Raw genomic sequence first — 16,218 nt, 5'->3', positions numbered from 1 at the left:
CCGCACAGGCTCATTTTCATTACCCCTGGTCCTGCAGGCACAACGCGCGCCCCTGAGACTCAATCACTCGGAGGACAGGAACATATCATTTGCTGGTTATATAAAACGTTGAGAGCGAGGGCTGGTAATGGTTGTGATGGAAACAGATGGCAGCAGCATGTCAAAAGCCTTCTCTCAGGAATGCCGGCGGGATTTCTTAGATAAAAAGAGCAATTTAACATTGACATCTTCTTTTTCCTAGGATCTCAGAAGGCTTTTTTCCAGGAACGGCATAATACCAGCGCCAATGCTCTGTAAATTGAAGAAATCAATATCTGAAGTTTAAACATTATGAAGATGGTTTTTTTCCAATGAGTTCAGTCAATGCAGAATGATCTGTTCCTGGAAGTCTGGCCGTTTCAAGTGTCTTTTGTGACACGTTTATTCATAGAGGTTCACCGAGGCCGGGGCTCTCAGCCAAGAGCGGAAGAGGGGCTTACTGTTCGGTAGTGTACGACCGCCGTAACTGGTGTGGAGTGGGTCCCTCTAACTCCTAAACACGGTGCCACTGCACCTGGTGCTCTGATGATACACCTCGGCAAGATACAGAGGCCCCTTCTCAATAATCTCCACTGGTTCCCATGAGAAAGCGGGTAAAATTCAAAATAGGCTGCACTATCTTCAAAGCCCTCAATGGCCAAGGCCCCTCTTATCTTTCTAGCAAACTAGCTAGGTACACCCCAGCACGAGTGCTTAGATCAGGCCAGGGACATCTTAAGGATTTTGGGGGCCCTGGGCCAAACATATTTTGGGGGCCCCTGTTCAGAACAATCTTTGAATTTATGATCCACTTTGAGCCCCTGTTTCCCACACAGTTTCTGCTTCCTCAGCTGCTTTAGTGATCCAGTTTGCATCACAGGCATTAGCCTATATATTCCTGATGTAAATGGATGCGTGCAGCTGACAGCGGTAGGATTTAGTGTTTCCTGCCTTGCTACTAGGTTTTTCATATTTTTTTAATTGTATATGTGTGGCTGAATTACTCTGTGCTTTTTAACAATTTCTCCTACCCACGCGCACTTGAACTTTACTTGATTCTGCTTGTCTACACCTCCTTAGCTGCTCCGATTTACATCTCACTTTTACTCCAGTCCTGGTCTGTTACGGCTGATATGCGGATTGTACGGAGGGCTGGGGCTACTATTGAGCTCCTCACTTCCACCCTCGCAGTTGCCGCTTCCTCAGCTGCGTTAGTGATCCAGTTTGCATCAGATGCATTAGCCTATATATTACTGATGCAAACGGACGCGTGCAGCGGGGCGCTGCTGGCGCGCTAAAGGCAAGCCTAGAGGCGTCCGGCGCCAGCCATGCTGCCCCTCCGGTGAGTTTCATCCACTATATTACAATAGGGAAAAACTTCCTAGCCTTAGGCGGCTTCCATTACGTCAGTGTACAGCGGCTGATCCGAGCTTGGAGGTAGACTTTCAATGCAATAAGTACAACTGGTCTCTCCCTCAGCCCAGAATCTCACACCCAAGATCCTTCCATGCAACAATAAGTATAAAAACAATAAGAAAACAGAGGACTTAAAGGCCACCCTTTAAATTGTCGCTCTATGCAAAAGCATGAACCACACATTTATGGCCTACTTTAGGATGAACAACCTGATTTTTTATTTCTCACTGAGACCTGGCTTTCTGAAACCTCCAACCCTACTATCACCTCAGCCATCCCTACAGGTTATTGGAGGTACTGAGTAAGTGGGAAGGGGAGTGGTGTCGCCATAATTAACAATAAAAAACTAGACTGCTCTCCCATCCCGATGGAAAACATCGAGGGTGCAGAGGCCTTTGGCTTCCGCTGTACCTTAACCCCCCAACATAGCATTGCTTTTTTTCTGATTTACAGACCTTCCAATGCAATTGGAAATTTTATTACTATGCTTAATACATCCACCACCTCCCTGGCCTTAAAATACAACAACTGCATTATTCTGGGAGATTTCAATATACATATGGACAATGGAAAAGACCCTCAAACAATTTACTAGTTGGAGACGCTGCAGACCTGCAACATGTTTCCATCTATTTCTTCTGCCACCCATGAGAAAGGCCATACCCTAGACCAAATCTTTTACAACTTTGACATATCAGTAATCCTACCTCTTCCCATTATCTGGTCTGATCACCTCCTTTTAAAATTAATCATTTCCAACTCTGCTACAGCCCCTCTGGCTAACGCAGGGCAGAGGTTCCCTAATTACAGAACATTCCATAAAATATCCATCCTGATGTTAGCAGACACCCTCGGTTGTTCCTCACCAGAGCTGCCTGGCTGCTCCAACTCAAGTGGCCTCTCAATAGATTCATGGCTCCGAACGAACATTGATGCAGCGCTACTGGATGTTTCCCGCTCCTCAAAGAATTTGGCCCCATCAGCTCCATGGGTTAATGATTGCCTCAGATCTAGCAAAAGAAATTGTAGAAAAATGGAACGGAAATGGCGTAAATCCTATCTACCTGAGGACAGGAAGGTGTCTAAAGACAACTTAAAAGCTCATTACATTCTTGTGTGGGCAGCCAAGAAAAACGTCTTTCAAACCAAGATAGAAAATGCCCAAAATAAGAGTAAGGAAATCTTAAGTATAGTTAAATCTTTTACCGCCCCGAAAGCCAGGAACAAAGGAAGGGCCGTGCATGGAAGAATGGTCCAAGAAAATAGCTCAATTCTTCCACAAACAGATCTCTGTGATCCAACAAGCCTTCAGTAACATCTCAGAGGAAGAACTGACCTTCTACCTTGGTTCTAATAGCATATTTCACCTCTTGGATCCTGCATCTTTACTAGCTTTCCCTGAGTTTCAGCTTAAAGAGTCACTGACCCTTCTCCAAAGCATTAAATCTGGCTCTCCTACCGACCCATGTCCAGCAAATATCCTGAACGTATTAGCTCCCACCATAAACCCCATGGTAAACCAGCTCTTTAATGCTTCCCTCTCCTCAGGAAACATGCCGAAATTATGGAAGAATGCTATGATTCTTCCACTGATAAAAAGTCCAACGCCAAACCGACGGACCCTGCCAACTACAGGGCAATCTTCCTTCTTCCAGCCCTCTCCAAAATATTAGAAAAGCATGTAAACAAGGCCCTCCAAAAACACATTGAAGATAGGAAGCTCCTTCATGAGTCACAATCCAGTTTTAGGGCTAACTACAGTACGGAGTCCGCTCTGCTGGAAGTGACTGAATTTATGAAGGGTAAGCGGGACCAGGGAGGTTAGTCTGTTCTGATACTGCGCGATCTGTCAGCGACCTTCGATACGGTCCCACATGAGAGGCTCCTGAAAAGACTTGCTAACATCGGCCTGGGGGAGACCATCTTAACATGGATGTCATCCTTCTTGGCAAATAGCTCTCAGGACATCTGACTGCCCCCTTTCTTATACCCGGTTCCGGCCATGAATGTAGGTGTCCCTCAGGGCTCCATTCTCAGTCTTACCCTTTTTAATATATATCTATCCCCCCTTGAACTTCTGGTAGAAGAAGATGGTGCCAAAAATTTTTCCTATGCTGATGACACGCAGCTGATTTTTATGTGTGAAAAAGAAACCAACTTTGACAGGGCAATGATTAGGTCTTGCCTCACAAACATTTTTAACAGGCTTAAGATCAATCAGCTGAAGTGCAATCCTGACAAAACTGAAGTTGTGTTCTTTGGTAATCCAGAAACGCCTGACTGGAGCTATGGTGGCCAAAAGATCTGCCTCCCCTGCCCGCGGAAAATGAGAAAGTAAAAAACTTAGGAATAGTCATAGACAAGACACTCACCATACGCTTACAAATCCAAAATCTAACTGGTGCTTGATTTGGCATACTCCGGATGCAAAACAAATTCCTGCCACTTTTACCACTTGAGAGCAGAAAGATTGTGGTGCAGGCGCTGGCGAAATCAAAGCTTGACTATGTCAATAGCTTGCACCTCGGTCTTCCCAAATCCCTTATCCAGCGCCTACAAGTGGTACAAAACGCGTCCGCCAGAGCCATCCCGAGACCTAAACCCGAATCTAGTATGACCCCTATTCTTAAGTCTCTAAACTGGCTCCACATAAAAGAATGGATCGACCATCATCTTTAACGCTTTACCCGGCTAAGGATCTGGCTACCTAAATAGGTAGGTTAACCGCTACAAAACATCTAGACCCCTAAGATCTTCCAATACCAACCTGGCAATTGTGCCTAAAATATACTGTGCCCGCACTGGAGGCAGATCCCTCGGGTTTCTAAGATGCAAAATTGTGGGACAGCCTCCCTGAGTCTCTGAGACTAACCACAGACCTACTCTCTTTCAGGAAGAACTTAAAAACCTGTCTTTTTAATAACTGATGCGTCTGTTACATATGTTTTCCTCCCGCTGTTGCGTGCCAGGACACTCTATTCTGAGTAACTACGTGCTTTATTAAATACACTATTTCATTTCATTAGGTCCCTGACAGTGCAAAGGAACACGTTCAAATTCTAAGGGCCTTATTTATGAGGCCTTGCTTCAGTTTTATGTCGCCGGTGCGTCACTTTTAGTGACGCACCGGCAGCGTACAAAATGTGCCATTTTGCGCCCTATTTACAAAGTGACGCATCTAGGCAGATGCATCACTTTGTAAACCCCTGCATCACATTATACCTGCGCCAGGTATAATATATACAGGGTGAGTGTTCCCAGCAAAAAGCCTCGTAGAAGTGGCGCATTGAAATCAATGAGAACTCATTGCGCCACTTCTAGAACCCCATTGCATCAATATCTTACACCTGCCTCAGAGCAGGTGTAAGACTGATGCAGGCAAGCCCCATGTGAAATGACACATTGCTGGAGTTGCGTCTATTTTCAGACAAACACCAGCAATGCACCACTTTTGCGCCTACAGATATGTCAGAAAAACTGACGTACCTGTAACTCCTTGCGACAGTAAATATGATGCATCCAACATGTCGCAGGGAGGGCGCACTAAGAAGTGACGCATTACTGTTTTCACACAGCGATGCATCACTTCTCACAAATGCATCTAATATTCATGGATAGTTATGTGTGTTTTCAATATTGTAACACAGCAGCAGCTCACCAATATTACTGCAAATAATCTCTGTGACTCCCTCCCATTTCTTATGTAGGCCTTGTTTTGATCTAAATGAAACTTTTTTTATGTATATTGCATGAAACAAACACAATATTTCTCTGAAAAATGGCTGTGCTAAACTCTCACACATCAGGTACATAAAAAAATTAATTAAAGGAAAACAGTATCTGTTGAAGCAATATTCAAGGTCATTAGGGCAAAACTCTGGAGAAAGGAGCTGACTGTCAGGGGGCCCCCTCAAGGGCTGGGGCCCTGGGCCAGAGCCCACTTTGCCCCTGTGTTAAAACGTCTCTGGATCAGGCTCTTAACTTTTGCTATGCACCCCTAGAGTTAAAAAAGCGCGTAGCGGAGGCGAATCATTCTCTTACCTTGCCTCTGCATTCTGGAACAAGTTACCTTTTCATCTTTGCAACTGTCAGAATCTTCCCCAGTTCAGAAAGCTGCTGAAAACTCACCTTTTCTAGTTCTTTACCTCGGCTGATCTCTTCCGTCCTAAGCGCCGAGATACCCTCTTGGGTGATTCAGCGCTATTCAAATCAATAAACTTCAAACTTCAACTACTCTGTGCAGGTACAGATAAGCAAAATGTATACATGACATTACTGCATTTTTATGTTATATAAAAACATTTTTGGTCACGTGACACAGATTTTTTTTCACATTTGCCATATTGGTTATGCGCAGTTCACATCTGAAGAAGAAGCAGGTGTGGTTTTGAATGCTCACATAATCTGCCACATGTTCCCTGTCTTTGCTGTCCCACTAGAACGCCGAGCCCAACCTCCCATATTTATTTTTTAGGGCTTGCCGGCGACAGTGCATGCAAGCTATTGTATACAACATGGGGCTTGTAGCCCGGCATTGTTGGCCTCATTGTCACTCTTATTTGCTGCCTACTACTTGGCCAGCACAGTGCTGGCTTTATTTCTTCTTTCGGCTGGAGCCTGGACCAAGTACTGATTTCTTCAGCTTGAATGCTGTTTTCTTGCTTTTCGCACTTAGATGCTACTTTAATTTTTTTCTTCTTCCCTTTCGTCCTTGTTGAATCTTTTGCCATTTCCAGCCATGTTTTACTGTACCGCACACACTTCAAAGAAACCTCTTTACATTTTTTTTAATGGATGTATATTGTGACAACAGACGTTATCTGCTTTCATTGTGACTACAGATATTATCTGTGTCCAAATGCTTTCTTTATGTGAAAAGGTTTTTTGCCAAATGTCACATTTTTTAAATCTTTTTTATGCAAATCACATGGGTTTTGTGCTGCGACCTAACAAGCTTTGGTAAAGCCAATAGGTCTCTCATTTGAGATTAATGGCTCAGCAATTGCCTTTTTTAGGCCGTACAGCATGGGAATTGCTGACGTTGGCAATGATTTGGAAGCATGATGTATAGCAGTTTGGCTAAAAGAAAAAGAGCCTATGATGCATCCAGTGCTAATGGAATGCACCACAACACATTCTTAAACTGTACAGCATGGCTATAAAACATTGCCAAAACCAATAGCTCTCATAGGTGAGACCTATTGGTTTTGCAAATGCTTGTCTCTGGAGGGGTTGTCTTCGAATGATGGAACTGCGCACACTTATCACAATCAATATATGTGAAACATCAAATCACAGGAGCATGTGTAGTAGCCACACTGTGGCTTTCTAAGCGGGCTGTGGGCTATCCTCTGCGTAGATTCAGAATCAAAACAGTTGTATTTATAATGAAATGTTTCATTATAAATAATTGAAATGTCAAACAATGTGCACTACAGCAACATAATTCCTTACTTAATTTCCTACAACTACATTTGTAATTGAAAATTGTGTAAAACATTGTTAGAAAGAGTTATAAGCTTCTATAGTACCTTTTTTTGTGAACTTTTATATTGTAGCATACCAAGGATGCCATGAGCCCTAGTGCAAGCAAGGAAATTTGCCCCTTTGACACATGTTGGGGTGATAATATATAGCAATTATCAGTGTTCAATGGGCCCCTGATGGGTCTGGGCCTGGTGTCTCTGTACCGGCTGCACCAATGGCAGCTTTACCCGCTTTTCTTGCTACAACGGTTCACACTTCGGAAGGTGCAATATTACTAAGCTTCATCTTATGAAGACATATGTTCCAAGTACACAACAGTTATGAACTAAGGGCCAGATTTAGCAATCTTTCATGCAACGCAACGCAGAAAGGCAACTTGCTGCAGTGCGTTAAAGGGCGGGGTGCAGCACCATACTTACCAATATATGGCGCATTTCTGCACTTTGCTACGCCGATGAACCATCTGCTGCCTAGAGCCACCGCAGTCTTCCGTGCGCCATGGTGCCAGGGGTGCCTTCTTTGCTTGCAGAATTGTTTTGGTGCATAAAGGCACACCTTCTGCACAAAACAATCTTCTGAGTCTTTTTCCAATGTGCTACATGATTCAGCACACTTAAAAGGAGGAAACAACGAGGAGAAATCAAAGTATTTCTCCTCATTGTGCCTCCCCTGGAAAGGCTTAGCATTTTTGATGCATTTTTATGTTTTCAAGTCTTGGTAAATTTGGGAATGCGCCATAATCCATGGGTGAATGCGTGGTCACCCTCACGCTTCACCCTCGGACCGACTTCCCACTGCAGACACCGCAAGGCAGCAGCTTGCACTGCCTTGCGTTACTCCAGAATAACCGAGCAATGTAGGGCTGCACAATGTGGCCTTGCGTTGCCTTGTAAATCGGATTTTAGTATTGCATTGCCTGTGTGACACCATGCGTGATGCAAGGGCAATGCAATACATTGATAAATCTGGCCCTAATTGACTATTTATGTGAAGAGATGCCTCTTCCTTCCAAGGGCCTGCTGGGAAAGTGAATTTTCTCTCTATTTGACCTCTGTCTATCCTATTTCTCTACCTAAACCTCTCTCCCTTCCTGCCTACCTCTGACTCAGTCTCTCTACCCTGTCTCCTTTTGAGGATTTCTTAAGGTCCAAAGCAAGACATATTACAACTGTTTTGTGTGATCCTTGTATATTGTAGTATTGCTTGGCATAATGCAGGCTTGAAGTAGCAGGAAATAGGTATTCCAATTCAAATTAGTTCCATATAAGGCGCCCAAGTATGGCTGGCCCCAGGCCCACAAAATTATTATGATGACACGGTGACATTCCTCCATAGCAATATGCAAACAATAATATGTAATATGCACTCCTTATTTAAACAAATTTATATCTCTTTTCTTTCAATAATTAAACCTGGTGCTTACCCATATCTTGACTAGCCCCAGCCAAGTTGGTACAAAATAGAAACAATTCACAGAAACCTGTGTTATGGGAAGCACTATTCACTTGTTCACTATACGTGATAACTTTTTTTCTTATTCTTCATGCATTTTTAATCAAATCTCAACATGTTAAATCTGTCAGACTTGTATTGCAAAAAAAGTTCGTGTAAATTTTCTCCGCAGTCTCACGAATCAGACTGCTAATGTAACCGTCATACAAAACATACAAAGCAAAATATGAATAAACTCTCATCAAAACGATGGTTGTGTTTCTTTCCTTCAAGGTTGTTTTTATTCTTCTTATTTATCAGAAGATATACTACTTAGAATTCTTCAAACAACTCTTCATCATTACACAGGTGAAGTCATATCCCAATGCATTTCGGTATGCACCTTCATCAGGGGAATACACTTCATTAACTACAATAGAGGCAGCATTAGTCAAAGTCCATGTTCTCCTATTTTATGCTTCCTGATCCCACTCTCGTCATGAAACCACTGCTACAATATCAATACGTCTCTTTCCAACTTTCAAAACGTTCCGTTTGGCTTCAACCGTGTCCTTATTCTGCCGCTCTATCGCGATAGCCAAACGGAACGTTTTGAAAGTTGGAAAGAGACGTATTGATATTGTTGGGTGCCTCTTCCCAACTCCCAGCAAAATGAGAGGCAGTTCCCCACCCTGATTCTTAAGCCCTTAAAAAAGTCATTGGATCCAGGCACGGAATTTTGGGCGAAAACTTAGAACCCGCAGGACTTCCTATTGTCAACCGTGTCAAACACCTTTTAAATGCCTACCGCAACCAGGGCCATTTCCTCACCCGCCCCCTCTACCTCATGAAGAATATGTGTATGTCTTCTCAGGTTCATGCCTGAATTACAGTCTCGGATGGACCCACATTGATCCTCATGGACCAACTCACGTATAACAGGGCTCAGACGGCTAGCTAACATTTTTCAAAGGACCTTCACATCAATGTTAAACGTAGTGAGCGGATGATACGCTGCAGGCTCTGTTTTATCCCCTCCAGACTTAGGCACCATGCATATTTTCCCTTCCTGCATGGTTGGGGCAATACGCCTATGTCTTGCGCCTCCAGTTATACTACCAGGAGACGCTCTGAGAGAAATGTTGAGAAGGCCTGGTAGAAGTGTTCTGGGAGCTTTATGCCTAGGGAGCAGCTTTAGCACCGCAATCAACTCTTCTAACACGAGGTCAAACTCCATTCGAGAGTCACCTCCTCCCCCACAATTAGGAGAATGATGTGCCCCAGGAAATCCTGTATCCCTGCTCGAGTAATCGCTGAATCCCTCTTGTAAGCCCCCTCCAGTTGCTGCCGAAATGCTTCCACAACCGCCACCCAAATGGCCATCAGAACTCCATCTGTCACCCTCAAGGGGCCAGCACTGCTTCCCTATGCAATGTCCATGTCAAAACACTCCCCGATTTGTTGCCCTCCCTATGCAGTCGCTGTTGATACTGCGTCAGTAGGAACTTGTCCAATCTGTCCCATATATCTGCTCCGCGGCTGTGCATGGCCCCCTTCTCTCTCTGTCTCCTCATGTTGCCCAGTGCCCCAGTCTGCAGTTCTTCAAGATCTGCCTCTCTCTCATTGAGCACCCGCCCCAATTGCCGCTGCACCCTGCATGTCAAACACATACACTGGCTCTGCAGCACTGCCTTCAGAGCGTCCAATTCAGCAGCACTGTAGGATGTACTCCCCCAATTGTGATCCATATAATCAGCCAGCGAGAGCTCCAGGGCCTCCCTACCCTCCGCATCAGAAAGTACATCAGCTGGAAATCCCCATTGCGCTCCCTGTTCTGGTGCAGCACCCCACCTCATCTCACAGCCAACAGCGGTATGGTCAGATAAAAACCGAGCCAGGTAGGACACAGTCACTCTCCTGTCCACAGGTAGCCCAGCCAACAGCATCAGATCCAATCTGCAATACGTGTTGTGTGTAAGGGAGTGACAAGTATAAACCTGATGCTGCGGAAATTGCAACCAACAAGTCCCAGGTTATGCATCACCACCCTCAATGCAGCAGTCATGCGGGGCTTCACGCCCGGTCGAGATGGAAGGCTGTCCAGATCACCATCCAATACACAGCTGAAATCACCCAACCAAAGCAGCACATCTACATCCTGGCTAACCAACTCTTGAATACCATAAAAGTAATAGGGGTCATCCATATTGGGTGCAGGAGCGATGTATGACATCACAACGCATGCTTTTACCACGCATGCTTTTACATCGCAAGTTTTGCAACGCATGCCTTTACAACGCATAGTGTTGAGGGGTGCTGGATAGTGAATAGTTTAATTTACTATTCCAACTCCAGTCCCCGTGGATAGTAGGGAAGGTGTTGGATAGTAAATTAAATCTATTCCCTATCCTAGAGCGCCCCCCAGCGCAATGCATTGTGATGGTTTGCGTTGTAAAAGTTGCGATGTAAAAGCACTGCGTGGTAAAAGTTGCCTTGTAAAGGATGTTTCCCTGTCAGGGAAAATGAAGTCCCAAGCGCCACCCAAATCAGAGCTCCACTGGCGTATGTGGAGTAAGAGACATGATAAATCTGATTCTTCCACTTCTATGCTGTTTTCAGGCTTCTCTATCACTCAAGTGAGTCTCCTAGAGACAAGCCACATTTATTGTATGCTGTTTCAGAAAGGATAAGAACCTGTGTCACTTGGTGTAAAAGCCCAATCCCCGGACATTCCAAGTCAGGATCCTGTACCTATCCCCCATGTGTTCATGGTAATACGACAAATAACTGCCCTATGACTAGCAATCCACAACCATCCAGTGCGCCTGCATCAACACACATCAAAACAAATTACACCTAACCGTAAACATCCCCTCACCCATGGGCAAATATAGTAAAACATAATGCCTACATGTGTCCACCCAAATGAAGTTCAAGAGTGAACACTTGTATCCATACTCTATCCAGCAGGGACAGGGCCACAACATTAATCCCCAACCCACCCAGTCAGTGAAAAGAATAACTAAGACCAAAAGAAGGACGGGAATAAAAAAAAGTAAGAAAGAGAGGGGGAGAGGAGGTTAATGGAGACACCAATCTGGGCCCTCAGCACAAACCAGAACGGACTGGTCCTCACACAGTAAGAAACCAGCTAAGGATGCCCTTGTGCAGGTACTGATGCACTTCCCCCAACACTCCCACCAGCAGCCACCACCCAGGAAAACACTGTAAATATGTCAGGCATAGGTGCATCCAGCCCCCTGCATATACCAAACACCTCAGTCAGGCAAGCTTTTTCACAAAAAGATTCTATCAGTTCTCTGGAGTAGTCAACAAAGCTTCTGGGACAATGTCAGTCACAGGCCCCAACACATCATCTGCAGTGCACAGCTGTGAAAGGAGACGCCCCCCCACCCCCGACAGACCCTTCCATGTCTCCCACTTCCACAATCCGCATAGTACCATCCTCCTGAATTGTAACTTTATTAGTGGCCTGGCACTCAGTCGCCGCCTGTACCCTCCGGGACAGGCCCTCTCCAGTGCCCTGTCCAGACCCGGCAGCTGGCGCCCCGCGGACACGCTTTCTCCAGTGACCCATAGAGGCTCTGACCGACAGCTCAAACCAGTATCAGACCTCATCCGGGTGTTCAAAGAAATGTGCCTTCCCTAGAAATATGACTTTCAATTAGGAAGGGTACAAGCATACATTCTGATCGCATTGTCCACAGCTTTTGCTTTACAGCCTGAAAGGATTCACACTGTTCCTGTACCTTCTCGGTGTAGATGGACAGACCACAATCTTATTGTTCTCAAACGATGGAACCTCCTGTTCCCTGGAAGCTTTCAAAATACAATCCCAGTCTGATAGTTCAGAATTTTGGCTATAATTTACCTTGGTGGGGCATCAGCAGGGCGCAGCAAAACCAGCACATTGTGTGCCTGTTCAAAAGAAGCCTGAGAGCCCCCGTTGTCGCAGGTGTCATCGCACCCAGCCCTCCAAGATCCCCTCTATTGATGTCCCTTCAGTCTCTCCGGGAAACCCAGCAACCTAATTTTACTCCAACAAGCACAACCCTCCGCCTACTCTACCCTCAGCTCCAGCTCACTGCTTACAGGCGTTATCTTAGCCATTTGCTTGAGCTGCAAGACATCCACCTGCAAACTTTCAATGTTACTCTCTGTCACCTTGTCAGCCACTTTCCTCAGGTCAGCTTTAAGCAGATTGACATCGATAGAAACAGTTTCAATCTTGTGCTCCAATGCTGTGCGGGAACCCTGTATTGCCCCACCAGATCTGCATGTGAGGGTCCCCCATCCCCTCTGGGGAAGTACTCCTGGACTCCATTCCCTGCTGAGTGATCCGTTAGGACGGCTCTCTCTGCAAAGTGTACTGCATGATAGTGTTAGTAGAGGATGAGTGAGTGGCTCTTGTTTAAAGTGATAGGCCCCTAAGGATCTCTGGCCCCAGGAAGCACCAGCAATCTCAGGTTGACCCTCAAGAAAATGCAAGTGCGTCCCTCCAACCCCATATTCTGCAGGTTCCAAAGCCTCTCTGTCGCAGGCTGCAAATGTTCTCTCCACCATGGGGCTCTGAATGGCACTGGAATCCTCAGTGCTCGGCAATGTCCAGGGCTTGCTCGCCCACCATGCCATGTTGATGTAATTGCCTGCTTCGGCGTCTGCCACTGTGTCTCTCTTCTGTACATAGGGGGGAGGAGGAGAAATCCACCTGTGAGTCTCACCCACTGGTCCTCATAGGTCCAACGACAACTTCAGCAGAACAGGGACCATTCTAGGGCATTTCCCAACAGCAAAAGGCAGGGCCCGGCAGCCGGAAGGGGCCCACTCATAGCTGCACCAGGCCCTTACTGCCAGTCCAGTCACCAGCTGTCTTTCCTGCAGGCAAGGTACCGCCAGAGGCCGTGCCCAAAATGAATAAACTGCGGCCCCAGTTCACAGTTACGGGGCTTCCATGACGATTCTCCCTCTCCTTTCTGTGCTCGTCAGCGCTGACTCCTCCAGTCACAGATGCCTCGATCTGGCCCGGCCCAATTGAGCTCCACCTGGCTTGTCCGAATCAATGTGACTCCACAGTGGGGCACTCTGGAGGAGGCCCTATCCGGCCCTCCCTCAGTCCCAATGTTCCTCGCTGGCTAATAGGGGGAACCCCTCAAATCCAAACCACCGTCGCCACTATCAGAAGCGCTGCACAGCAATAAGCACCTCAAGGCCTTCACTGGATTCTGCCAGGCTGCTGGTCGCAGGGCCACCATCGCCCCCAGCAGGATCTGACTTTTCCTCCTACAGTGAAAGGAGGCTTTTAGGTCTCGCCTAGCGATGCAGCACATGCGCTGCACACTGTGGCCAGATCTGTTGTTGTCGATTTAGCTTCTGAAGGGGGACAGAAGACGTGCATGCGCCCGGACAGGCGATGTGCATGTGTACGGATGCCGCGCTCGGTGTATTTTTTTTTTGCTGCAGCGAATAATAATTTGCAAGTGCTTGTTTATAAAATTCTGTAAAATATGTTTAAAACAGGATGTGAAACAGCTCTTCAGGTAGCTGCATTTTGTTAAATCAGCTGCTTTTTTGGTGCCAAAAATATACGTGTAGCTTTTAACGTGGAATGGTGCCGCGTCGGAAGGATCCCGCGACAGCATTAAGAGTTCTGCTTTCGAAGGTTGTCTCAAAAACGCCCAGAACATTTGCCTCCATTCCCTAGTTGACAAGCAGAGAGCCTCATACAAGCGGGTTTGCCCTCTGTTTTTTCCACATTCCGAAGTTTCTGTACATTGCCCCATATGATGTCACCTTTGGCATTTGCTGCTCAGCCCATATCTGCCGTCTGCATCACTTTCATCCAGCCCTCCTCCTTGACATGACTTGTTATAAATCATGATTGCTCTCAGAGATAATCTCGTACACAGTGATTAGACGGCCATTACGCCTGTTACAGCCTCAGTGGTTACTAATGGGAGAAATGCGGACTCGAGGGACGTGCGTCATTGGGACTAATAAACCACAAGATGAACGCGCTTTTCATTCTCTAACACATGCCTGCTGCAGGGGAGCAATGCCAAAGGGGATGATGGATGGTGCGTTTGAGCAAATCAAACACTCACCCCCAGTCAACTGATCTGGATTTAATCCATCATCATTCTTTAGCTCACTCCACCACCCCAGTTCAGACATGGCCATATGCAAATCAGTCTGACCCTGTGCCTCGTGGGAACAGTCCAGCCCGAACTGCCAAGCCATGCCATCCCACACTCCTTCCCATGCTGTTTTGCGTAGATTTACCACTGCAGTACATCCACGCGTTATAGTGCTTCAAAATAGGCCTTGTTGTACAAAGAAACCTTTAACGTAACTGCCATTCTCCCTACCTTTGTCACGCCCCCCTGATGAATCTGATCCATTTCTTGATTCATCCCTGCCTGTTTTAGCTTCCTCATCTCACCCCTGCTTCCCTGGCTCACTTCATTCATACTCGTTTTACCCCGCCACACCCTTGCCACATTTACTCTATCTCTGCCATTAAAACCACAAAGGCCAATCCAGCCTGCCACTTACCCCTTCCTTATCCAAGCCTCATCCCACCATTTAAGGCGAGACATGCCTACCTTTTTCCATTTGACTCCTAGCCCTTGTTTCCACCATCGTTCATCCCCCTCTGCCTTACCCTGCCTACTAAGCGATACCAAAGGGGTTGATGGACGGAGCGCTTGAGCAAATCAAACACTCACCCCCAGTCAACTGATCTGGGTTTAATCCATCATCTTTCTTTAGCTCACTCCACCATCCCAGTTCAGAAATGGCTATATGCAATTCAGTCTGACCCTGTGCCTCATGAGAACAGTCCAGCCCGAACTGCCAAGCCATGTCTTCCCTGAACCGGAAACAAGCATCCTGGGACCGATTGCGGGTTCATAACCCTCATCAGCCAAGCTATCTTGAATCCAGTGGCAATGTGAGCAAGCGACCCACGTCTGGGCATACCCTGCCAACTTAGGGCAAACAAAGCGAAACCAAAGGGGATGATGGACAGAGCGCTTGAACAAATCCAACACTCACCCCCAGTCAACTGATCTGGGTTTAATCCATCATCATTCTTTAGCTCACTCCACCACCCCAGTTCAGACATGGCCAAATGCAAATCAGTCTGACCCTGTGCCTATGGTAACAATCCAGCCCGAACTGTCAAGCCATGTCTTCCCTGGACCAGAAACAATCATCCTGGGACCGGTTTCGGGTCCATAACCCTCATCAGCCAGGCTATCTTGAATCCAGTGGCAAAGTGAGCAAGGGACCCATGTCTGGGCATACCCTGCCAACTTAGGGCAAACAAAGCAATACCAAAGGGGGTGATGGATGGAGCGCTTGAGCAAATCAAACACTCACCCCCAGTCAACTGATCTGGGTTTAAACCATCACCATTCTTTAGCTCACTCAGCCACCCCAGTTCAGACATGGCCATATGCAAATCAGTCTGACCCTGTGCCTCATGGGAACAGTCCAGCCAGAACTGCCAACCATGTCTTCCCTGGACTGGAAACAAGCATCCTTGGACCGGTTTTGGGTTCATTACCCTCATCAGCCAGGCTATCTTGAATCCAGTGGCCAAGTGAGCAAGGGACTCACGTCTGAGCATACCCTGTCAACTTAAGGCGAACAAAGCGATACAAAAGGGGATGATGGATGGAGCGTTTGAGCAAATCAAATACTCACCCCCAGTCAACTGATATGGGTTGAATCCATCATCATTCTTTAGCTCACTCCACACACCCCAGTTCAGACATGGCCATATGCAAATCAGTCTGACCCTGTGCCTCCTAGTAGCCATCCACCACCTCTGTCATCCACTCT

General features: G+C 46.4%; 1 pseudogene; it reads right to left on the bottom strand.

Moving 5' to 3' along the window:
- Positions 1 to 16,218, bottom strand: part of LOC147728865 (xaa-Pro dipeptidase-like) — a 73,760-nt pseudogene that overhangs the window by 13,478 nt on the left and 44,064 nt on the right.

This window comes from Lissotriton vulgaris, chromosome 3_1 (assembly GCF_964263255.1).
Source record: "Lissotriton vulgaris chromosome 3_1, aLisVul1.2, whole genome shotgun sequence".
Taxonomy (NCBI): Eukaryota; Metazoa; Chordata; class Amphibia; order Caudata; family Salamandridae; genus Lissotriton; species Lissotriton vulgaris.
This window is presented reverse-complemented; position numbering and strand designations above follow the sequence as displayed.